Consider the following 24,655-nt stretch of genomic DNA (forward strand, 5'->3'; position numbering starts at 1 on the left):
TATATTTGTATATGCACTGATTTATTTTAGGTCAATTATACCTCAATAGGCTGCTTTTGAAAAGTAAGGGAATGCCATATGTGAAAAATAAAAACAAAACCAAACTTCAGTTCATCATAATAAAATTACTGAATATTGAATATAAAGAGAAAATCTTGAAAGCATCCAGAGAAAACAATACATTGTATATAGGTGAACAAGATAACAGAACACATATTTAAGAGTTCTGAAAGAACAGAAAAAAATATGACAACTCAAAATTCTATATCCAGCAAAAATGAAGAAGGCTACAGAATAACAATGGTAGCTAAGAAAAAGAATTCATCACCAGTGACATGCCCTTGGAGAGATGCTAATGGGAATTCTTCAGGCTGAAGGCAAATGACACCACATTGAAATTCTGTCTTTGTGAAGGAATTAAGAGCACTGGCAATAAAGAGAGACTTTTCACAATGTCAAGAGAGTCCGGAAGAATCATCAGGAAGCCGTAGTATTCATATATGTTTTTTCCTCTCATAACAGCTTCAAAATTCAGGAGACAATGACAGAATCAAGGGGAGAAATAAACAATTCTATAATCATAGTTGAAGATTTTTTAATATTATTTTTCAGCAATTGATCAAACTAATGAAAATAAATAAAAATATAGATGGATCTGGGGTGGCTGGATGGCTCAGTTGATTAAGGAGCCAGGTCAGGATATGATGTCAAGGTCCTGGGATTGAGCCCCAAGTCTGATTCCACGCTCAGCTTGGAGTCTGCTTGAAAACTCTCTCTCTTCCTCTCCCCCTGCTCCTCCTTCTGTTCTCTTGTTCTCTCTCTAAAATAAATAAATAAATATTTTTAAAAAGAGAGAGAGATATGGATCTGAACAAATTATCAACATCTTGACCTAAATGATTTCTATAGAACATTACACTGAATAACTAGTTGCATAATACATCTTCTTTTCTAGTGTACCTGATATGTTCACTGAGATAGATCATATGCTGGACTTTCCAACAAGGCTGAAATACATTTAAAAGAATTGAAAGCATATGTTTTCTGAACATAAAAGACTTAAATTGGAAATCAATAACAACATGACATCTTAGAAAAATCACTGAAATTACAGAAAACCGTTCTCATTTCCTTAGTGATGAAATCATCAAAAAAATTATAAAATATTTTAAACTGAGTAATAATGAAGCATAAAACCATAAAACTTTCTACAAGGAAACATAAGATAGTATCTTTGTGATTTGTGAAAAGCAGAGTTCTGAACTGTAAAGCAATCACCATAATAGAAAAATTGATTAGTTCAACTTATCAGAATTAAAAACCACTTTTAAAAAGGCACTATTAAGAAACTGTTAATAAGCCACTGTGTGGCTCAGTCAGTTAAATGTCCCACTCTTGTTTTCAGCAAGTAGGTCATGATCTCAAGGGTCATGATCCCAGAGTCCCAGGCTCTGTGCTCAGTGTCAAATCTTCTTGAGATTCTTTCTCCCTTCCTCTCCCTCCCTTTCTGCTCCTCTCCCTCTGTTCCTCCTCCTGCTTGTGCTCTCTCTCTAAAATAAATGAATGAATGAATAAATAAAATCTTTAAGAATAAATAAATAAATAAATAAATAAAAATACACTGAAGAGACATGCCACAGATTTGAAGAAAATTTGTATTACAAAACACAAGCATGACAGCGGACTGGAATGCAAAGTATATAAAGAACTCCCACAATCCACTAATAAAGACAAAATAGCTTGAATTGAATAGATGCATCAACAGGCTTATGAAGATTTGGTCAATATTATTAGTCAGTTGGGTAATGCAAATTAAGACTACGTATACACACCACTCCACACATGTCAGAATGAATAAAATTAGGAAGATTATCAATACCAAATTTTGGTAAGGATGTACAGCAACTGAAAATCTCATATATTGTTGTTAGGAATGTCAAATGTGACAAGTATTATAGCAAAAGATCTAACATTTCCTTGTAAAATGAAATACACATTAACCAATGCCCCAGTAATTCCATATCTAGGTGTTTACTTAGGAGAAATAAAAGCACATATACACATAAAAAGACTTGTACAGAAATATTCAAATCACCTTTATTCATGAGAGTTCAAAGTCAAAAATATCTCAGAGATCCTAAAATAGGAGAATGGATAAAGAAGACAGGGCATATTCAAAAAATGGAATACTACTCAGCAATAAAAAGAATCAACTACTAATCTCGAAAACATGCTGAGCAAACAAAGTCAAACAAAAATTGTGCATACATATTATTTAATTTTTATGAAGTTTTAAAACAGTCAAAATCAGTCAATGATAGAAGGAAATTTGAACAGTGATTTTCTTGGGGTGGGACTAGTATCAGTAACTGGAAAGGGCATGCAGGAATTTTCTGGGGCAATAGTGATGTTCTATAATGACATATTTTGGGCACTTTTTAAAACTCAGAAAAATTTGTGCATTACATAGTATATAAATTTTACATCAAAAGAAAAAAAACAAATATTGAACTCTGGTTAATGACAAGAAGGCTGAAGTACCTAGGGGGATATACATTCTCTGCAAGTTATTTTAAAATGCATAAAAACATGCAATGTATCGATGTAGGAATAAATATGTGGGAAAAAGCAAGTACAGTAAAATGTTCATGATAGAATCTAGGTGATGGGTATATTGGTGTTCACTCTAAAATTCTTTCAGTTTCACTCTGTTTCAATATTTTGCTAATGAATATTTTGGAAAAGTTCTATATCCAACATCTTGAGAGAGAAGAGAAAGCATAGCATTGGGGTGCGCTGGGCCTGTGGGGCTGGAGCTGGAAGGGTCTGTGTTAGCAGTAAAGTTAGGGATCTTGGAAGAACTGACAACATGTCTGATGTTCAAGAAACCACTGACCAACTCTTGGATGTGAACCTTCAGGACAGAAAATAGCCTCAGAAATGAGTCTGAGCATCTCCAGGTCATGAGTGGAGCCACTGCACCTATAGGTTTTGTGCAGATGAAGTGAAAGAGAAATTGCATTCATCATGCAAAATACAGAAATGAAGTGAGATGTGTTTTAACGTTTTGGTGAAAAAGCCTGGCTCAGGTCTCTTGTCTGGAACCAGTTGATAGCTTATTTGTGGTTGTTCAGGAGTTTGGAGATTAGCAGTTCAAGGAAACGGAAGTTCTAAAGGATTTTGAAGAATTTCTGGAAACTCCCATGATCAGACCCTTGAAGAATATGGAAAATTAACACCAGTTTCAAAGACAAAACTGCAAAAAGATAAATGAGAATTCAAGTAAAGGTAAAATTGATAATGGATGAGGAGACAAAAAGAAGACAAAGATGTTAAAAGAGTTTGCTAACACTGGCTTAGATTCACATGTCTTCGACTGATGAAAATCCAGCTATCAAAGAAATACCATGTTAGAAGGTTCTGGCTTGGCATCTTGCAAAGATGAGACTGACGAAAGCTCAAAAGGAGAAATTGATCCTTGAGTGTTAAAGTTTATATTCATAAGCAAAAAGGCAGGAGAGAAACACAGCAGCACCTCAACTCAGGCTGTCAGAAGTTTTAGAGGCGGTGTTCAGGATTAATTTAGGTGGAAAGTTGACATGACCAACTTTGATATGGAGGCTCATTTGAAAATCCCTGATCATCAAATCACTGAGCGCATTGCATTGACAGAAGAGCGTCTCCACCAAAGAAACATCTCACATTTGGACCTATAACTCAGATCTGCTCTTGCCTACAGGACACTGAGTCTCTGTGTTCCTTAACATACCGATAATGATAGTTGATGGCATGTATGGAATGGAGGCAGTACCAAAAGAGAGGGCTACAGAAGTTGGTGATAATAATACACTGGCTGTGAATATGGCAGCAAGTAATATCTCTTCTGGATTGGCCAAGGGCCAAATTAAAGAGGCAAACTGTCCTGGGGTTTGTCCATAGATGATGTTCAATGGAATATCTATCTGCAAGTCACTACTGAGACCTGGCTCTGTAGATATTATTGGAACTGATATGCCATTTGGAAAAAGGATGGCCTCCGAGAAGAAAAACTACAACCTTAATCCAGCTTGCTTACAGAATGAGCTGTATCTGTGAACTGAGACAGGCCAGGCTCTACTACTTACAAGGATCAGAAATGCTCTCCCAGGGCATCACCTCTAATGAGACACATCTGGCACAATGCACCTACTCTCTGGGTGAATACAGAGGGCCTTTCTGCAGCAGTTTGTGTTCTGAAACATCCATTTCAGGGTGTTGATTATCCTTCAGAAGCAGGTGGAGAAAGAGGAACTCTCTGGTAATGCAAAGAATGCAGTATTAGTACTCCCCAATGCTGGAAATGTCAGCACAAAAAAACCGATAAAACTAACATTAGCAAAAGCGCAGTTTGCACTATTTAAACTGGCCAAAGGCTTTTCACCCTACTTAGCAAAAGATGTGAACCTCATGTGATGGGATTGAAAAAGATCGTATGAGGAAGTAGAGCTTTTCTTTAGATCTGTTCCAAAGAGGTAGCTGACTTGGCATCATGGGCCACTACATGACTGAACATTTAGTACTTTCTTCAAAATGCTTCAAAAATGTCCAGAGAAAAGCCTACTGAAACACTCTGGGATTTGGGTTTAAAACAGTTTGTTTTCAGGTTTGAGAGCAGTTTCTGTTTTCCACTGTGGCAGGTACAAAATTCCCCCAGCCTAAAGGGAAGGCAGAGGACATGAGAGCATCTGAGGCCATGTCCCATTGCCTGTGGAATTTCACTGTTTAGCTACACAACATTTCATTACCTCAACCTTAAAAAACAAAGTCCTGGACAAGGTGAAATCTCATGAGATCTATAGGAAAGTTTGCCATCTGCCTTGAAAATGAAAATAGGCAGCCACTATTCAGATTAATACACAGGACTAAAATAGAGGATTGAATTCATTGATGGAAGTACAAAGATCCTTTACAATTAGTATAGGACATGTCTACCTATCAACAGTAGCAAATACACTGGTAGACGAAGCATGGGAGCAATAAGCCAGATTAAAAGCAAATTCATTTTTCTTTCAGTAAAGAAAGAAAGAAAACAGCGTTAAATTAAAAAAAAAAAAAAAGATGTTCTAAACAAAGAGTATTCAGATAGCAACAATCTCTTACATAGTAGATCCTCTCTCCTAAATACATACAAAATCAACAGGAGGATAGGTAGTATAGGTTGAGGTAACCTCCCCAAGAGACAAAACGATAGAGAAACAGAAGAACAAAGATGAGAAAATTAAGAGAATTAGGCAACATTAACTAAGTGGTATTCTAGGCAGTGAGAATTGAAAACATGTGACAAAGAAAATTATCAAAGAAAAAGGAGGAGAAGGAGGGGTGAGAAGGAAGGGGAGAAAATAATAGAAAAATATTTCCAACAACACTTTGAAAAGAACATGCTTTCCTCAACTGAATGGCTAAGTGCTTAGCGCAGTGACTAGTGGGGAAAATGACCAATACCAAGAAATTTCAGAATACTAGGGATAAAGATATGAATTGGAAAACTTCCAAGCATAGTGCAGGGGAGGGACTGGCATGTGGGGTGAGCTGAGGAGGACAGCAGAAGAGGTTGTCAACAAAGCTGGGGACCACGGTGGCATTTGACTCTTATTTGCAACACTGTTGTCAGAAGATGATGGAATTGTGCTTTCTTAATTCTGAGAGAATTCTTTCCAATCTAGTATTTTATGGTCAAATAGTCAAGGGGTGAGATTAGACTAAAACATTTTAAAAGATTCAAAACATTGATCTTCATGCATACTTTCTCAGGAACCTACTGGGTGATGCTCCAGTAAAATGAATTTTTAGAAAAGATAAGGAATTTGGGAAACAGAAAACCCAACTGGAGAGCCAGGTGAAGTTAATTTCTGACATGATGGTAAAGAGAAATCCTAGAATCATGGCAGGGAAGTGGGTCCAGGAAGCAAACTCCCCAGTAAGAGCAGGAACATCAAGGGATTCTGGAAGGATTGTTCTAAGAAACAAAACAGTCACATTCACCTATTGTTTATGAACATGTTCTGGGGAGCTTTAGTCACACTAATGGGAAGGAGTTTAGGCATGAATCTGTGGAAGGTACATAAGAAATGGATTAAACATATAAGAGGCATTGATTTAAGCTAGGGAAATAAAGTTATGTAAGGAAATGCTTCCTTCGTTAATGAGTACGATTCAGCTGTGATTTTTATATGACAATATTAATGTCAAATTGAATATTAACCTAACATGGTATATAATTACATTAGGTGAATAGAGAAAGAGTATATTAGGAAACTAAATCCTCATCTTTAATAGTATGAAATCAGCAGATATTAGTATTGAGTCAAAAAAACAATATGTGCTATAATTTAGGAATATGATGGTAAATAACAGAAAATGAGTCGAATATCTTTTCTCTGGAAAACATAGATCGGGGGTGAGGAGACCAGAAGATAAATTTTTTCCATTATAAAGTGATTTGACTTTTTAGTAAATAAATAAGAAAATAAAATTTAATATGCAGTGGTGTTAAATTGTATCATTCAGATAATACTATTTTTTGAAAAAATTTATTCCTGTAGCTCAAAAAATATACATACAGGAATATTGTATTTCCAGGTTCTTTTCCTCCCAGCTTTATTGAGGTATAAGTGGCAGATACAATTAGAAGGTATTTAAAATGTAAATTGTGATGCTTTGATATATGTATACAATTGAAAGGATTCCTGCCATCTAGTTCATTAACTAGAACATTATTTTATCTTAAAAATTAAAAATTCTTTTATTTTAGAAATCAACCGTTGGTTAACCTTACATCTCTTTCTGAATTGTGAATGTTATGTGGTAGGCAAGCTATAGAATTAGTTATTGATGTGTCTGCCATATAGATTAATCCTATTTTGGTAAGAGATTTTTTTTTCTTTTCATGTTTTAAATAAAATAATAACTCCCTACTCCCCTGCAAAAGCATTAAGTGAGGTGGAAAAGTTTAGTCAAAGGCCACTTGGGTGGCTCAGTTGTTTAAGCAGCTGCCTTTGACTCAGGTCATGATCCCAGGGTCCTGGGATTGAGTCCAGCATTGGGCTTCCTGCTCATTTTACCTACTTGTGCTCTCTCTCTCTCTTTATCAAATAAATAAATAAAACCTTTAAAAAAAAAAAAAAGTCAAGGAAAATGTGGGATTGCAAACAAACTTGTCCAGTCAGTCTACCAGTTAAGGTGTGAAAAAAGAACACAATGAATTTTATTAGCTGCTTAAGAAATCATCTCTGTATTTCTAACAGAATTCGTACCTTTCCAGGCAGAAGAAAGTCCACAGTAGTTATGCGAAAATCATCTCCCATCACTCCCCTCCAGAAGAGAACTGACTTTGGTCTGCGTTGTGGAGAACGGACACCATATAGAGGAGGGGAGCTCACTGGTTGTCAAGTTTTATGCAAATCCATGTCACTGTGGGACGTTATTACCGAGTCTGTTGTAGGGGCTATATGGTGAGCCTCAATCCAACTTAAAGTGTATTTTGTATCTACTAAGAACACAAGATATTGTAGTGTGTGTATGGCGTAAAAGGACGGTAATAACAACACACTACGTAATAGAGGCATAGGTAGTGCCTCAGGATTTTTTTCCTAAGGTTCCGTTCCAGCACAGGGACAGATCCTTGAGATGCCATTTCTCACAGCCCGAACAACCTCAGGCATGCAGACTGTCTAGACTAAGAGAAAGCTTTTTACCCTGTTTTGCTCAGATTTCCCTCCTCTTTGAACCTAAGCAAGCTGAAGGGCCCACTCGGGAAGCAGGCAAGAAGTTGTGTGTCTGAAGCAGGAAGAGAGTGGGAGGCCAGCAGGGAGGGAAGATGGTCCCTAAGGGAACATCCTGCCGGCACTCTGACCTGGTCCCAGGTTGGGAGGAAGAACGTATCTGTATTACTTTTCTCCTTCTTCTCTTGTTTATTTTCTTCTCCATCATACATCTCTTATCATCCTTACTCCTAACCCATATAACCCCTTGGTTGGGCAGGCAACATTTTCCCTGTGTCTGGGGCATAACGGACCACAACAATTTTGTTTGTATTCTGGGGCACAGAGATTCTCTTAGGTAAAAGTCATTTAATACTAGAATCATTAAACTTGAAGAGCTATGATGTTGCCAACGTTAGATGGTCCTGCTGGGGATTGAAGGAAAAATCATTACTTGAATATTCATAGGTAATACAAATATGAACTTCTTATATTTATTATTTATTATATTTATTATTCCATTCTTATTTATCACATGATGACATGATACATGCTGTGTGTCAGATATAGTTCTAAACCTTTTCATAAATATTAACTTATTGGATCCTTACACGAACTCTTCTGGGTAGGTTCTATGATTTACCTTACAGATGAAGAAACCAGGGCCCAGAAAGATGAAATAAATTGCCCCAGGTCACACAGTTAGGGAGCAACAGAGTTGGGAATCAAACTCAGACCATCTATAAAGTCCCTAGTGTTTATTGTCATTCTGCCCTGCGGTGTGGTGACTAGTGAATACAGGCAAAGAGAGAGTTTGATGGCTCATCGTAGCGGCTAACTTGATTTCACTTATTTTCTTTATGATGTCCAACATCTGGGCAGCTTAAAGTTTAAAGATTGCTCAGGTGCTGAAAAATGTTGTCAGGCATATAAAAGTCTGTTGGTGCAGATAACTTGAAAACCCTCCAGCTACAAACACCAAGAATTGCTCAATAAATTATAACTAACTTCCTCATGAATGCATGGCTGAACTGCCCAGAAAAGCAGGGAAATTGCCTTGGGTCAGAAATGAAGAAGAGACTGGAAATCAGAACAGTGAACTGCGGAGCTGACACAGTGTCTGCCGGGGCAGGGGTGGGGGGGCGGGGGCAGAGAGGTGTTTATCACATTTGATAACACAGGGGCTTGACGTTAATAGCAGTACGTGGAGAGAGAGAATTGGGCCTGAGAGCCCATCTTTATAGTGCTAGCCCTGCAGGATGAGTGAGGATTCAGGCAAAGGTAAGTCTCAAAAGTCGTGGGAAGAATTATAAATTTATACAACCAATGTGACAATATAGAGCGATGTGACAATATCCCGTGAATTTGAATGTGTGCGTCCCTATGACAGAGCAATTCCTTTGCTAGGTTTATATGTTGGGGAAGCTCTAGGCCATGGGAAAAATCAGATATGGATGAGAGTTTTTTTGCAATGTTGTTTGCATTAGTCAAAACTTGGAACAGGAGAGTGGATAAATGAATTGTGCCGTATTTGTTTAATGGAATGCACAGAGCAGTGAAAATCAATGTACTATAGACATGTATCATCAGGAGTAATTCTCAAAAGCTTCACATTTGTGAAAAAGAAAGACAAGCTGCAGAGTATTTGCGGCATTAAAGCTAAGAGCTGAAATGTAGAGACTCAGAAAGAAATTAAAAACAAAAAAAACAAAAAAAAACATGTAATTCTTAACCTCAAGACAGAGACCAAAAAGGGCTTCTCTCAAAAATGAAAGCCACACCAGCATTGCAGATGTAACTGGCTTCTATCTGGCCCAGTATCTACCTTGCAGACCAGACCTTTAAAACAGGTCCAGGATATGGCAAGAGAGATAGAATGGTGGCTTTATTAAGTAGGAAATATTCTCATATTCTCACTTATTTCACCAAAATTCAAATCAACTCACTCCCTCTGTAACTCTGCTTTCTTTCTATGCTACATCTTCTCCTCTGTCTGGCCTCACCAAGTGTCTCCCATTTCCTGAATCCACACATATGCCATGGTTTTAAACTCATGCAAGGTCACTTAACTTCCTTTTGCTTTTAAACTTGTGTCTTTAGCCCGTCATGCTGTCCATCAAATAAAGGCTCCTTTTAACCATCTGTTTATAACGGTGTGTCTGTGTTATAGCAACATTTTTTTCTGTTACAATTAAAAAAACAAAAACGCAGCAGGAGTCTGAGGACTGGGAAGCCAACAAAATTTAATAATTATTGCTATTTCTTAAATAACATCTTTCCTGAATTATAATCCACACACCAAACAATTCACCTATTTAAAGCATACAGTTAAATGGTCACAAAGTTGTACAACCATCAGCACAATAAATTTTGGGACATTTTCATCACTCCTAAGAGAAACCCCAAGTAGAAGCATAAACTATATGGTGTTTTATGATTGATTTCTTAGAACAATGTTTTCAAGGTTCATCTATGTTGTAGCTTGTATCAGTACTACATTTTTAAATAGATTTTATTTATTTATTTAAGAGCGAGAAAAAGAGCATGAGAGAAGGGAGGGTCAGAGGGAGAAGCAGACTCCCTCCTGAGCAGGGAGCCCAATGCGCTACTCAATCTCAGGACTCCAGGCAGTCGCTTAACCAACTGAGCCACCCAGGTGCCCAGTACTACATTTATTTTTATCACCACATCATATTATATGGTATGGTCACACCACATTCAATTTAGTCTTTTATTGAATAGTGGATATTTGAGTATTTGGATTATTTTGGCTTTTTGGCTATTTTGAATGTTGCTTTACGGACCTTCATGTATAAGTTTTTGTGTAGTCATATGTTTTCATTTCTCTTGAGTATACACCTAAGCATATAATTACTGGGTAGTATAATTCAGCATTTAAACCTTTAAGACTGTTTTGTAAATTGGCCTTATCATTTAAGTACACAACAGCAACATGTGAGGATTCCAGTTTTTACACATGTTGGCCAACACTTGTTATTATCTATGTTTGTAGTTTTAATTTAGCCATGCTTTTGGGTGTAGTGGTATCTCACTATGGTTTTGATCTATTTTTCTCAAATAATCACGTTAGTTACCTCTTCATTTGCTTATTTCCTTTGTATATCTGCTTTGGAGAAATGTCTGTTTAGCTCCTCTTACCATTTTTTAATTGTTATTTGTTATTTCTCATTTTGGTCATTGAGTTTGTCATTTTTGTCAAACTCAATGTCATTTATATTATTGCCTATTTGTCATTTTTACTATTGAGTTTTAAGAGTTCTTTATATAGTCTAGATACATGTCCCTTATCAGCTATATGACTTGAAAATATTTTTCTCCCGTTCTGTGGGTTGTCTTTTAAATTTCTGGGTGGTCTTTGCTTCAAAAAAGTGTTTTTGATGACATATAATTAACCTATTTTTCTTTGTGCTTTTGGTGTCATATCTGAAAAATCATTACTTAATCCAATGTCATGAAGATGAACACCTTTTTTTTCTTATAATTTTTTAAAAATATTTTATTTATTTGAGAAAGAGAAAGTGTGTTCACAAGAGAGTATAAGTGAGAGGAAGGGCAGAGGGGAAGGAGAAACAGACTCCCCTTTGAGCAGGGTGCTGGACCTGGGGCTCAATCCCAGGACCCCGAGATCATGACCTGAGGCTAAGGCAGATACTTAACCAACTGAGTCACCCAAGTGCCACTTCTTATAAGTTTTTAAAAATCAATTTCTTCTTCTTCTTCTTCTTCTTTTATTAGAGAGAGAAAGCACAAGTAGAGGGGGAGAGTCTTAAGCAGGCTCCATGCTTAGTATAGAACCCAACATGGGTGTCAACCTCAGATCCTGAGATCAGGACCTGAGCTGAAATCAAGACTTGGATGCTTAACAGACTGAGACACACAGAAGCCCCTTTCACACTGTTTTGACTATTGCAGAGCTTCGTAGTAAGTTTTGAATTCATAAAGTGTACCTTCCCAGGTTGCTCTTCTTTTTTTTTTCAAGATTGTTTTTGTTATTCTAGGTTTCTTGCATTTCCATATGAATTTTAGGATCAGCATGCCAATTTTTAAAAAGAAGTCAGTTGGAATACTGATGGGAATTGTCCTAAATCTGTAGATCAGTTGGGGAGGATTACTATTTTAACAGTATTAAGTCTTCTGATTTATGAAGACAAGATATCTTTCATTTTATTTAGGCATCTTTAATTTCTTTGAAAATTTTTTATAATTTTCAGAATATAAGTTTCACACTATTTTTAAATTAAATATATTTATGTTTTACTCTTTTTGATGCTGTTATAGTTGTTGTATTCATTCCCTTTTTGAGTTGTTTATTGAAAATATATGGAAATACAATTGGTTTCTGTTTGTTGAGCCTCAATCTTGCAACCTAGCTGATAATTTATTTATTTCATAGATTTTTTTTAAAGTGGATTCCTTAGGATTCTACATGTATAAGATCTGTCATCTACAAATATAGTTTTTGTTCCTTGTTTTCTGATTAGGATAACTTTTCTCTCATTTTCTTTTCTAATTATGCTGCTAGAACTTCTAATACAATGCTGAAAAGAAGTGGTAAGATGTTATTATTTTTTTTAGGCTGTGTTTCTCTCCGATTTTTTTTTTTTTTTTACACTTTCTTACAACTAGTAGTAAAATAAAAGAGCTTGTTTCTTTTCTTCTTAGAAGCAGTAAGGAAAGAGTGAGTTGGAGGAAATCAAACACTATCCTATAGCTACTAACTGGGAACAACTAAAAGGGAGAAAAGTTAGTTGTGACTATTAGCAATACGAAGGAAAGAGAGCAGATGGGTCTCATGCCTCTTCCAGGAACCAAAAAGAGTATAGAAGACTGGTCTGGTCCTGAAATATGGTCTTGGGAATTAATAGCATGAAAGCTTGTGGAGGTTTCTTATTAAAATATAAAGCTTATTCTTTTTAGAATATATATCAATTTATATGTAGGATTATCACACAGTCAAGAGTTCATTAACATAGTTGGATCTCAAAGCTTTGGCTGGAGGAAAATCTTTATTTAAAAAAAAAACAAACTAAAAAAGAACCCACACTAACTTTCTGTCAGTTGTTTTTATATAATTCACATATAACAAAAATCAAATTCATCAGTGTTGGGTATTAAATGATCTATATACGTTTTATGACACAAGGGAATAGTATATATTGTTTTAAACCAGGGCTAGGCAGCTTATGTTATGTTAATTTTTCTTTGAGTTTGGTAATGAATATGTGTCATCTAGAAAAAATTTAAATATATTAAACTGTCAACAACAGCATCCAAGTTGGGGTTTGTTTTTTTTAATCTGTATTCCTTCCTTTTTGTTTTTAATATTGACATTTAAAATCTGTTAAAATTTTAAATTCTGACCAATACACATACATCACTTTGAGTCTCTTAATTCTTCATAAGGAGCAGAATGGTGAAATGGGAGATATTAGAGACTAAGACGTAAGATTAATGAGAAAAAAATCAATTTAGTTTTTTTGATTAGTCATTGCTTACCTTCAAAATGTAAAAAGAAAGAGAGGGAAAATATGAATTATCTCTGAACTATTTCCCAGCATAATCAAGAACAATACAGTTAATATTTACTGAGTACTTACACCTTGGCAAGGCACTGTGCTAAGTGCTTGACATTCTCAGGGAACCTCACAATAACTCTACAATAAAGGTCTATTAGTATTGTTGATTGTATTGATGAGGGAACAGGAGGCTGGCTGAGGATGGAGCAGGGGCTGGCGCCTTGCACCCCCTCTCCACCCACTCCCCTTGGTAATATGTGTGACATTCCACAGGCACCCCTGACTGCCCTAAAAGAAGAACAAATAGTTAACTTGCAGAGATCATAGTCCTGCAAGGCAGGAGTCTCTCTTGGTTTATAAATGTCCTTGAGATTTACAACAAAGAAGTTACCTTATCAATAGCCCAATTTCCAAAGATACATAACTCAGTTTCTCAAGCCCTAACGTCACCCTCCCCTCCATAAAAAACCAAAGGAGACGGAGGTAGAAGGAAAAGTAAATAACGTTAAATTTCTTTTAAGACCTAAATCTTACTAACAAGGACGTTTGATAGCAGGAATGTAACATTCCACCAGGAGACTCCCAATTGTCTTTATGTTAGTGCCTCATTAGAGGGAAAGTGGCCTTGGCTTGATAGTAACCAGGCCTTCCATATCTTTTTTTTTTTTTTTTTAAGATTTTATTTATTTTATTTGACAGACAGAGATTACAAGTAGGCAGAGAGGCAGGCAGAGAGAGAGAGAGAGAGGAGGAAGCAGGCTCCCTGCTGAGCAGAGAGCCTGATGCGGGACTCGATCCCAGGACCCTGAGATCATGACCTGAGCCGAAGGCAGCAGCTTAACCCACTGAGCCACCCAGGCGCCCCCAGGCCTTCCATATCTTGACAGTCTTCTTTATCCCAATAGCCCTTCTGAACAACCCTTTGTCCTCACCTACCCAACTCCTGTGTATATAACCAGCCACTCCTCACAACCCGGGGCAGCAGCTCTTCCTGCCCACGGGTCCTGTCCCCGTGCTTTAATAAACCACCATTTTGCACCAAAGATGTCTTAAGAATTCTTTCTTTAGTCGTCAGCTCCGAACCTCACCCCACCGAACCTGACTTAGGTTCTGGAACTTCATCATTTTGTCTGAGGCAGATGAGGCTTAAAATCTACTAGAAACAGGATTAAAATCCATGGAAGTCTGTTCTGTGTTCTTTTATGAGATGGTGGGTCGGATGTGGCCACAGGTGCAGACACAGGGGAGGCTCAGGAAAACAAAGATGATTATACACACAAGTCCTCAAGACTGGAGGCAGGCAGACCACACAGGGCCACATGGGGATGGAGGCCTTAGGGTGGAAAGGAGGCAGAAAGGAAGAGCAAAGAAAAAACTAAGGCTAGAATATTTATGGAGGTTTCCAAGGAGAAGTCAAGGCAGGGCCGTATGAACAGTTTAGGATCGGCCAGTTTCAATAATTTCCTTGGGCTCTGAGTTATACTGAGGGTCCTTAGATGACTGGTAGCTGGCCTTTGGATTATTAAGGCAGAGGCATACTGCCTCCTGGGGGTACGTGCCAGACTGAGAAGGTCTGGCTCCCCACTGGTTAGTTTGCATATCAAAAGCAAGCTTCTGCTGAGAGGCTGAGCTCTTTGTTATCTGGAAATGAATGGGCTAGCCCAGAGTTGGGCCGCCCAGCCTGAAAGGTTGAAAGGTTTTTAAGATGACAAAAATACCATAATATGAAGAAAATTTAAAAAATATAAACAATGCAAAGTCTAACTCTAAGCCCATATTTTTTAAACATTCTCCAATATGGCCTCTTTTATTCTAAACAGGTAGTGAGAAATTACCAAAAAATTATATTACAATGTTCAAACTCATATTTCTTCCTATTGTTGAGAAATATGAGTTGATCAGTTGCATTACAAATACATTAAAAGATATTTTCCTAAAGATTTTATTTATTTATTTGAGACAGAGAGTGAGAGGGAGTGAGCACAAGTGGGGAGAAGATCAGAGGGAGAGGTAGAATCAGACCCCCTGCTGAGCAGAGAGACTTTATTCAGGGCTCCATCCCAGGACCCTGAGCTGAAAGCAGACACTTATCCAACTGAGCCACCCAAGTGCACTTAATGAATATTCTTCCAGATAGAAATAGTTTTGAAAATAAAAATGTTACAAAAACCAGAGATAATTGAGCTGTTAAAGAGTATTCAAAGCATTCAACTATAATTGAAACTGATCCTGAGAAATAAAATGAAAGAGCACATGCTTTGGAATAAGATAGACTTAGATTTGAATTTTGACTTTTCCATCAACTAGTATATGTTATCAAACAGCTTTTGGCTTTGGTTTCCTCATATGTAAAATGCGTGGTGATAATGATAGGTGATCAAGGTCACACAGTTGTCAGTGCATAGCTGACCCATAGTTTAACCTCAGGTTTGACACCAAAGCCACTTTAACTACCTTTGAGAAATGGGCACTCTGAAGGAAACAAAAAATGTCAAAAGATACTTAAACTTATACATAGCAAAAACAAGCAAAAAACCCAAACAAAACCACAACAACAAAACCAACCCCCCCCCCCCAAAAAAAAAACTTGTAGGTAGTAACTAAAATACTGAACAAATACAAAGACAGACCATTTACTCTGGGGAGAGATACGAGTCATATTAGAAAATTTAGTCTCGCATATTTTCATTTTATAAGCTGCCTGTCTGTTACTACCTAATTGTAACTTTTTACTGGAGGGAGACTATTTTGAAATGAAGTATCAGTGAAATGTAGAGTGTTTGACTTATATCTTTGTTGTCTGTTTGAATTCTGAAATATTCTTACTGTCATTGCTTCATTAAGACTCCAAGTTTTTACTATAATGCCATTTCATTAAAGATAATGAAATGAAAAGGAGAAAAATGTTCTTCTTCTGACAATATTTTTTTAAGCAAAACAGATTACATGAATCAGTATATGCTGAGAGTAAGGAATAATTTTCCAAAGGTATAGGAAATCTTGGGTTCTCTGGCAGTGGTTTGATAATAAAATATGTCTAGGAATATGACTGTCAGTGGCATGCATTTACAGACAAAGGGATCTGAAAAAATTTAGAAACAGATGTAGCAGAAAACATTTGTCATCAGTTGTAGTCAAGTGGTTTTCCTTCGACCACTGACAGTTGTTTCAGGCCTACACTGGAAGATGAACAACATGCTTTAAGAAGAAAAAAAAGTAAAAGACAAAAGTGAGAAACAAAGACAGTGGCAAATTGAAGAGGAGAGGCTAAAAAATACATAAAGGCATATCAGTGTTGCTATCTGACTGAAACACAATATTTAAGTACTTACAAATAGAATCTTGAACAAAATCAATCAGATGTTATTATGCATGTAAAAAGGGGATTTAAACATAAAGAGATTGAGGACCTGGTTATTAGATATGCTTCATGGTTACCTAATGAATTACCAGCATTTTATTCTTTTATTTATTTATTAAAGATTTTATTTATTTATTTATTTATTTATTTTATTTGTAGTGAGGGAAGAGGGAAAGATGGAGATAGAGAATCCACAAGTAGACTTGCAGTGAACACAGATCCTGACTTGGATCCCAGGACCCTGAGATCATAGCCTGAGCTGATATCAAGAGTCTGGTGTTTAACTCACTGAGCTATCCAGGTGTCCCTATTCTTCCTTTTTAAAATTCATTTATTCCTTTATTCATTCATTCATTTATTCATTCATTTAGTTTTTAGTTTCCTAATCCTCCCAGGCAAAATTAGTAGGTTTAGCTACTGTTCCTCATGACCTCATCATAAATATTTTGTGTTAGATATCTAGTCAGTCAGTGTGATTCTGTTTGTGGAAGCTTAGCGGTATCCCTAGATATCAAAAAATTCTCTCTCAGGACCAAAACCATCTGGAGGACTGGAGGCGGGGTATTATCTATAGGAAATGGGTCAACATTTGCTTTGGAAGGAGGGTGTTTTTGGAAAAAACATTGTCATCTTTTATTTTTTTTTTTTCAATTTAAATCCACTCTAGGCAATGGTGGGTCTGTAACCCAAGCAATGTAAATTCACTCCCTGGTGAGTCACGGATAAACCAGGTGGAATTATCACATGAAGTAAACTTTACTCACAAGTAAGGAGATCACAGGGAATGACTTCCATAGCTATGACTCCCTGAGCAAGAGTTAATAGGTTCCTTTTGTTTAGGATAAGGATGAATACTTAGGCAGGGGAGCATTAGGATCAAACATAGAGGTGGGCATAAGGACATACATGCATGCACCTTAAGGAAACATGCCAGGGCACCTGGGTGGCTCAGTCATTAAGTGTCTGCCTTCAGTTCTGGTCATGATCCCAAGGTCCTGGGATAGAGTGGGCTCCTGCTCTATGGGAAGTCTGCTTCTCCCTCTTCCACTCGCCCTGCTGTATTCCCTTTCTCTCTCACTCTCTCTCTCTCTCTGTCAAATAAATAAATAAAATCTTTAAAAAAAAAAAAAAAAGAAACATGCCTATGCATACATTCTGTTATGTAAATGAGGCTTGTGCTCCTTCTTTGGCAGATTTTAGTATTAGAATGAGGTAAAGCAGCTGTCATTCTAGAGGTCACTCCATAGTTCCTCTGAGCAGGTACGAGTCAGGGTTCAGGCTCAAACTCATCTGGGTGGTCTGGGACCCTGGAGGTCTTGTTAAGGGCGTCGCTATCACTTGAGGGGTGGTTTTGGTTTTCATTTGCCTGAGTTAGATAGACTAGAAAGAAGAACTTTAGGAAAAATGAGGGACAAATGTTAGTAAATATAAGCAAGTGGGCTGTAAAGGTCAGGTCTTGGGGTCTAGCTGGTGACAGTTTCACTAATTCTGGTAAAATGTACCTTTAACCTTTAGTGCTGGGGTTGTTGAGATAGGCTACATGACTGAGAGTTGGCATTTCCAGAGATGCATGTTTGAGAACTAGGTCCCATGTTACTTACTCCTTGAAAGCTAGATGGGTGTGATCCTGTCCTAGGGAGAGTGCCTTGTTCCCTAGGGTGCACAAGTTGAATTATTTCTCCTTCCCAAGTCATCTTTTGTTTGCTTAGTTGCTCTTATTTTCTCCTTCTTTTCAATAAATTTAGTATCATGTTATAGTATTCTGTAACATTTTTCATTGTTGAAGTTTTTGTTTTTGTTTTTGTTTTATTTCTAACAAAGACTCTCACTAATTAGGATGAAAAATCAAGACAGCATCGTTTTGGAAATTACAAGCAGAAAGTGTGTCAGAGTTAACAGTTTATTGATGATTAATATGAAAGTTGTCTATACTGTTTGATATCTGTAGATTTCCTTTTAGTGATTCATAATGTAATTCAAATAAACAAGTGATAAAAGATATTGACATAAAGTGTTTCAGATGATAATTGCTCATAAATATGCTGTATACTAAAAATTAAATATTAAAACCTAATATTTAGAAGTGGAGATTAAAGACAGAGAAATGTCATTTGAGAAAGCTCGATGGCCAGGCTTTATAAACTGGCAGCATCACTTGAGTTCTGTAGGTCTGGTTAAGTCATAGTAATTAGTGTGGTTAGAATCAGGCCCAATGTGATTATCATTATTCAAAAGCATGAGAGACACATACAAGCCAGTTGGTCAGTATATTCATTTAGTATGCAGCCAGAAAATTACCATTGCTATCTTTTCTTATACTACCTCTTTTTCCATATAAACACACTAGGGAAATAAAATTAGTCATCAAAACACCTCTCGGGCAAGGAGCGCCTGGGTGGCTCAATCAGTTAAGTGTCTGACTCTTGAGTTCAGCTCAAGGGCTAGATTGAGGACCGTGAGACTGAAACCCATGTGGGGCTCCGTGTTCAGTGGGGAGTTGACCTGAGGACTCTCTCTCTCTCCCTCTCCTGCCCCCTCCCTGGCTCGTGAGTACACACGTGTGCACGCACATACATACACACACACGCACACCCTCAATCTCTCTCTCTCTCTAAAATTTAAAAAAAAAAAAAGCTTTAAAAAAATGCCTCTTGGCCAAAATGAAGAGGGAAGTGTTATGCCTGGAACTTTGGTACTAGAGGCTTTGGGAGGCAGAATAGTTGTATTTAAATATGGACTCTGCTACTTACTAGCTGTGACCTTCTATAAGTTACTTACCCTCTGTGTGCCTTAGTCTCACCTGAAAAAAATGGGAGTAATAGTAGTGTCTACTTTGTGACATTGTTTTGAGAATTAAATGAGTCAGGGCAGTGGATAAAGAGCTTGAAACAGTACCTGGTACACAGTAGGTGCTATATATGTACTCATCATTTGCATTAGTTGTGAGAGGTATTTCAGGCGGAAATGAAGGAAACTCTCTGACCACCATCATTCCCTAATGGACAGATTACTCATATGTGCTGGGTTTCATAGCTTTCTGTTTTGTAGACAGGCCTGAATAGTCACCCACAACTCCTATTGCTTCCCATTTTGTAGGCTTCGAATTTTTCTTCCCTTATCATAATTGTTTTATGTAAACAATTGAGTAGATCATTTTATATTATAATCTACACTTATCCTACAGCTCTCTTTTTGCATCTAGAATACCTTCTTTTAATTAAGGGGACTATAATATCGTGTTCCACTGCTTTGATTAGCAAGATATCCCTTCTACCTGCGATATCTTCAGGTAATTGTTTCAATATAGTTGATGTGAATGTTGCAAGTCTAAGTCTCAGGGAATTGATAATAATGATGGAGATAATGTTGATGATATGGTGATAATAGTAACAATATTAGCACTACCCTTTATTGAATCTTTACTATGTGTCTGAATTTACATTAAGTGCTTCCTGTGTTATCTCATGTAATCTTCATGATAAATGATGAACTAAGTACTATTAATCTCCAGTTCAGAAATGAGGATACTGAGGACAGAGAGGCTAAGAAGCTTGTGAAAATTACATGGCCAGTAAATAGCAAAGCCTAAATTCTATCCCATGTTAGAACTCCAAGGTCAGTATTCTCAATGATCATGCTTGATAGGCTCCCGAAAAAGTCCTGCCCTTTCAGCTGAATTTGAACTACTGGCCGAGTAAACAAGAAAACACATTCTAAATTTTCCTGAGGAGCTACTGAAGAGATAATCAAAGTCACGGGACACTTAAATGACCCTTCACAAATACACAGATATGAGGTCTCATGCTAATCACAGATCTAACACTTTGTTGAAATTAGTATCTTCATAACAACATAACTATGCTGAAATTAGTACTTCATAACATTGTATCTTCATATTATATACTATAATATATAATGATAATAAATATTCTTTCATTAGCATTAAAATGTACCCAGCATCATCTGAATCGCTTCCTGAGATATATATATCTTAATATATATAATATATCTTCCTGAGATATATAATATATATATAATATACATATATATATATTCAACTGTTACATAGTGGGATACTCTGTATATGTAAATCTTCTCTCTATATATACATATACAGAGTATCCCACTATGTAACAAACATATATATATATATATATATATAGAGAGAGAGAGAGAGAGAGAGAGAGAGAGAAGGTTTACATATACAGAGTGTCCCACTATGTAACAGTTGAATGTGGTTTAAACCATAATTATCATTCATTTTTGGCAATTCAGACTTGGAAATCTAAATACATTTGGAAAGTCTGTCACTTAGGACAATTCCATGTCCCTACTTTTCTGCTTCATCTCTTCTAGAACCTCCTTTATTTCAGTCTTAGAGACAACCTTTCCACCCAATGGCTCAAAAATAAAAGTCCTGGATTCTCTGTGAAGATATTTGTACCTGTTTGTTATAAAGTAGAAAAGTGAAAGAGATACAGGCAAGGGGCACATATGCAACTTGTATAAATTTCTCTGCCTGTTGATTTTGATATTTAATAAACTTCAAGGGATTACATTGCTAATACTTCCTAATTAGGTCAATGGGCTTTCACCATTGTTCTCTCGTCTCATCAAAAATCATTTGTTTAAGGAGTTGTGCAAGGTATCTTACAAACAGAGTTAGACAAGAGCTTTAGTACATTCTACAAACTGGAGTCAGTGTATTTGTAAATTATGCTGACAGGCACTCCTATAACACAATGAGGTCAAAACAATCTCACTGAAAATGGCCTTTTCATGCTGTACTCAAGCCAAAAAAAGGAAAGGGATCATAAAAGCACCATACTATGTGTACAGAAGAAAGTTGTTAAATTCAATCTAAGACAATGGATGCTTTTTGGCTAATCTTAAAGGGACTAACTGAAATAAATTCTTTAAATGTATAGCAACAGGACGCTAATTAAAGATGTATTTATAAAGAACCTACTGTATGAAAATATACTATGTTACAAGCTATAAAGTATAAGAGAATTATTAAGATACAGGGGCGCCTGGGTGGCTCAGTGGGTAAAAGCCTCTGCCTTTGGCTCAGGTCATGATCCCAGGGTCCTGGGATCGAGCCCCACTTCAGGCTCTCTGCTCAGTGGGGAGCCTGCTTCCTCCTCTCTCTGCCTGCCTCTCTGCCTACTTGTGATCCCTATCTGTCAAATAAATAAGTAAAATCTTTTAAAAAAAGAGAGAAAGAGAGAATTATTAAGAAACAGTTAATGATTTTAGTGGGTTTGCAACTCAAAAAAGGGATCAGGATATGCATACAATTAAATGGAACAAAACCAAACGTAAATGACATGTGTTTGAGACAAAGTTTAGCCTGAAAGAATATAACTAGATTGACTAGATCTACCAAAACTTAGTTCACTCATTCAGCTGTTATTTATTGAGTGCCTACTAGGTTCTCTTTTCACCTAAGGGACACTGATATCTGCAAACTAAATTCTTAACTACTTTTCAGGGTACAGGACAGAGAATGGAAATAGTGTCTGCTTTGAAGTTAGAAAAACCTGATTCTAAACCCTATCAACTACTCATTGGGTGAGTTGGGCAAGTAATTTATAATCTCTTAGCTTCGTTGCAGAAATTAGAGGATTATCTTTGATTCTCTCTTCCAACTTCATCCTATGTATAGTTAGTTCATCAACAAATTAGTCTTTAAGTATTTCTTGGATACATTCCATTGTCTCGATCCCCACATCCCTAATCCGAAGGTTGGGGTCTCCTGATTGCTTACGGATTCTGCAAACCAAATTGGCTATCTCAATATCATTCTTTTTAATCTATCATGCAAGTTGTAACCAGAGCAATCTTCCCAAGATTTATATAGCTCACCACAACACTCCTTGGCTCAAAATTCTTTAGTTACTTCTCATTGTGCAGAAGATGCAAGTCTACATGTCTTAAGGCATTTAAGACTTTAATGAGTTGAACTCTGCTTACATTTTAACCTCACACAACAGTCTTCCACCCTACATGTCTTTAACCACCAGCCTGTTTTGTGCTCTGTGTCTTTGCAAATGCTGCTTTTTAATGACAAAGGCTGAAACATTGCCCCCACCCACACTCCACCAATCGCATCTGGAAAACTTAAAAACTTATAGGTATATAAAACTTCCTTTAAGACTTTGCTCAAACACCACCTCCTCTGTGGAGAATTCCTCGAGAATCTTGGTACAGGTAATTTTTCCATCATCAGTATGTACACAACACGTTTTATATACCTATATTAGCACAACGCATTCAAATGTCATATCTGTATATATGCCAATTGCGTCAATAAGACTGAACACCGAAGAGCAAAGACAAGGCTTTTCACCTTCGAATCCTCAGCCCTAATGTAACATCTGCCACGAAGAGACTGTAGAATAAATATTTATTGTAATAATCAAGTCAAGTTTGGGAATCAGTGGAAGGAACCAAGAAATGCTTTGTGAAGGAGGTGGTATGTAAAGTTGGCCTTGAAGAACTTCTGAAATAGTTTCTTAATTTTAAAAATGTAATTTGGGGATGTTCTGTGTTTTAACATGCATAATGTATATATCTTCATGATTCTTTCTTTAATATGTGTGTTTTGTCAGTAAATCTTTGTTTCTTCTATTCAAGGTCCAAGGTGCAGTGGCTCTGAGTTTGATGAAGACTGTGTATGTTAATTATCTGATTTAAAGAAGCACCTTCTTCATGTCTTTTGGAAGAAGATAGCACTCTGATTCTCCTGCACAATGTGGTATCAAAATTACTTGAATTTTTAGTTGGGTCATAGATACACCATACCTTCTAGCAAATAAAAATGTTGATATTCAGTATGTATATTTAATTTCTCCTGAACATCTTTAAAAATATACAACTATGCTTTTGATCCATAATGGAAGATACATGACAACCCTATGCACCTCACTGCTATTCAATTAATTCCCTCTGGGCAGATGACCCACCTCTGATTGTAAAAGTAATAACTGAGAGATCATTTCATCCCAAATCATGTGTAATTCAAGTTGTCAGTGATGGGTAAGCTCTTAGGCATTCTGGCAGATTTCTTATGTTTCCACACAAGTAGATCTGTTTAAGTAGTCCTACGGAAGGAAAAACCAAACCAAAACAAAACATCAATACCAATAAAGAAGTTATGAATTACAGAAATCCAGAACACAGAAAGAAAAATAAACCTATAATGCGGCAGTCTGCTTTAGGTACAACTATTCATTTCATTCTAAACCTTCATATTTACCAATACGTATCTTAATTTTGGTAGCACATCATGGTTAGAAGCCACAGAAATCGTCTTTGGAGACCTCAAGAGCGTTTCTCAAGAGAGCTCTGTGAAGAAACCTCTGCGGTTTGTCGATCTTCAACTCGGGAAATCCCCGCATGGTAAGAAAGGTATTGGCTAAGCTTGAGGATCTCCTGAAGTGTCTAAAGGGAACATTTTTAAGTGGACTAGAGTGGTAGCATCTGGTGTATATCTACAGATATATAAGCACAAAGACATGTGGATTGTAATCTACATAGTTATATGTGAATCACGAATTCCAATTTGGAACCGAGGGCTGGCTCACTATTTCGCCCCTTCTTCCTGACAAAAGTTGAAGTACAACCTTTGGGTGTGTACACTTTGGGAGTCTTCAGCTGGGTTCTCAGCTTCTAGTTGCGCGTTGACTTGCTCCAGGCCAACCCAGACATTCTAAAGGAAAGCAACCTCATTTTAGCGGCCAGCCCTCAGACCCACGCGCCTTCTCATAACTCTGCCTTTTCTCGGATTCTGAGCTCGTGGGCGCAGAGCATGAGGTGCCCGAGGACAAGTTCACAGGGGGCGCCGGGGACGACCCTTTTTCCAACAGCATTTGTAGCTGCCAAGAATAGCCAACAAGCACCAGATTTATGAGCACTTTGAAAGAAGCACCTTCACCATTGGCTTTTTGAGCGGCGCTGTCGCTAGGGAGCGGCGGGCTGGGCGAGCACAGCCCCGGGAGAAGCCCAGGCTGTTT

The 24,655-nt window shown here is 37.1% G+C and overlaps 1 long non-coding RNA gene and 1 pseudogene across 1 annotated transcript; one reads left to right on the forward strand and one right to left on the reverse strand.

Moving 5' to 3' along the window:
- Positions 1–656: 656 nt before the first annotated feature.
- On the reverse strand, positions 657–24,320 carry LOC132013139 (uncharacterized). Its single transcript, XR_009402893.1, has 3 exons — positions 24,266–24,320; positions 23,606–23,743; positions 657–820 (listed from the first exon to the last, which is right to left on the reverse strand). It is a non-coding gene; the product is annotated as an uncharacterized LOC132013139 (long non-coding RNA).
- On the forward strand, positions 2,870–4,301 carry LOC132013356 (tRNA (guanine(6)-N2)-methyltransferase THUMP3-like; annotated as a pseudogene).
- Positions 24,321–24,655: the final 335 nt, after the last annotated feature.

This window comes from Mustela nigripes, chromosome 3 (assembly GCF_022355385.1).
Source record: "Mustela nigripes isolate SB6536 chromosome 3, MUSNIG.SB6536, whole genome shotgun sequence".
NCBI classification, from domain to species: Eukaryota; Metazoa; Chordata; class Mammalia; order Carnivora; family Mustelidae; genus Mustela; species Mustela nigripes.